The sequence below is a fragment of the Nicotiana attenuata genome, chromosome 1 (assembly GCF_001879085.1).
Source record: "Nicotiana attenuata strain UT chromosome 1, NIATTr2, whole genome shotgun sequence".
Lineage (NCBI taxonomy): Eukaryota > Viridiplantae > Streptophyta > Magnoliopsida > Solanales > Solanaceae > Nicotiana > Nicotiana attenuata.
Window position 1 is genome coordinate 5532104 of NC_031989.1, and position 1849 is coordinate 5533952.

General features: G+C 32.9%; 1 protein-coding gene across 2 annotated transcripts in view; it reads right to left on the reverse strand.

Annotated features, from left to right (window-relative positions):
• LOC109239860 overlaps nt 523-1849 on the reverse strand; it is a 7210-nt gene continuing 5883 nt past the window's right edge. For both annotated transcript variants that reach the window (XR_002069972.1, XR_002069973.1), the window contains exon 3: nt 523-775. The gene's annotated coding sequence lies outside the window, so the exon portion shown is untranslated. The remainder of the gene's footprint in view (nt 776-1849) is intronic.

Sequence of the window (1849 nt, forward strand, 5' to 3'; positions counted from 1 at the left end):
GAGGAGAAATCGTTCAACTTCAGCCCTGAGAAAGCTGCCTAACGCTTGGGCTTCAGCGCAAGCCCAGATGTTGGCATAGGAGTTTTGGTAAAGCCTAAATGTTCCAAGTTCGAAACGCTTGAAAGGCAAAGCTAATTATAGTTTTAAAACTATCCTAATTCAAAATCTGGACAGCTCAGTGTTAGCACAAATATAATCAACATGACTTTGGATTTTGGTAGCCTCTTTTAAGTTCAAAATGTCACAGTAAACAATTACCTTCAGGAGCTAAACGATTTAACATAATTTCAACAATGAAACAACCACAGTAACTAAAACGATTTAAAATGCCCTAAACATGTTAAACAATTAAACAAACGGGACTGCTCATGATCTGATTTTAGGGTAACTAAACGTTTCAAAGCAGTTAAACCTGATGAGACACACACTCATTCTAGAGTTTATTTCCAGAACCACCTCTAAACATGATTCCAATTTAACATCCATAATGACATGATAGCAGATTTAAAAATGAAATTAAGCTATACTGAAACTAAAATTGCTAGATAGAGTCTCATAGTATCAGTTCAAACAGTCCAGTTACAATCAGTCCAAACAGTCCTATTAATACAAATACTGCATTATCCAAATAACTCAACTATGCTAAGCATCTAAACTAAGTAAAACAGTAGGAAACATTATGAGAAAGAATAGATGATAATTCATCATTTATTTTTCAAATTTAGTCACACATGTTGATCCAGTCTTCACATAGCATTTGAGGCCACAGGAATACCTGGAATTTGAATAGAAAATAAGAAAATGAAGGTCAGCGAGGCAGCAACAATGCAACAATGTTCAATTTCAGCAGGAAACCAACAATTCCAAATCAAAACCCAGGAAATAAGGACAGGATGCAGTAGCCTTCCAAAACAGACTTCAACCAACCCAAAACTCAGCTGAAACTTAGGACTAAATTTTGATGATTCAAAATGACCTTCAACAGGTGAATTCCTACTAATTTCAGAGCTTAGAAATGAATTTCAGCTGCTGAAACTGGACGAAACAGTGGATTTTTTTTGATTTCTAGGCTATTTTTTTTTTGTTGAATTTTTTGGAGTTTTCTCTTTAGGATCTAATGTTTATGTATCTCTCTACTTCTACAGAAATTTGTTTTGAATTTCAGTAGCTTTGAATTTGAATTTTAAATTTTTAGATTTGGGATCTCTAAACTTCTGAAACTTGTGAAACAAGGCAAGGGGTATGCCTTTTTATAGGCAAAGCCTAGGGCAACCTTCAGATTTTCATTTACACCCTAGGTCCCTCTTTTAATTTCAGATTTTAACTAGTTAGTCCTTTACTTATTGGCTTGTTGGTCAAGTTATACTACCAAGTTCCTAAATTTCAAATTAGAACCCCATCTAGAAGGTTCTAGGGGGTTCTATTTTAGTTACTGCACTATTCTTTCATTGAACTACCTATATTACCCTTGAATTATTTCTGAAATTACTAAACTATGTTTACTAACCCCCAGCCTTGTTAACTTAGTCAAAACTGATCATAGTTAGTCAATCAAGAGCTGGGAATATTCAGCTATACCCAAACAATTCCTAAAAATAATAGAAAATCTAACAATTGAACTAATCAATCAAAACGGGAAAAAGAACTCTAATTAACACTAATGTCCTAAGGCTAATTTTATTATTGAACTAATGAAACAATAAATGAACAAATCAACAATTCAAAATGAAGCTATACTGTAACAACAGAAAAATGAATAAAATCTAAAGAAAAATCAACAGCAAACATGGAATCATTCGAGAACAAATTTAAAACTAATAACCCTAAAAGAAAACCTAAAAAAAAATCA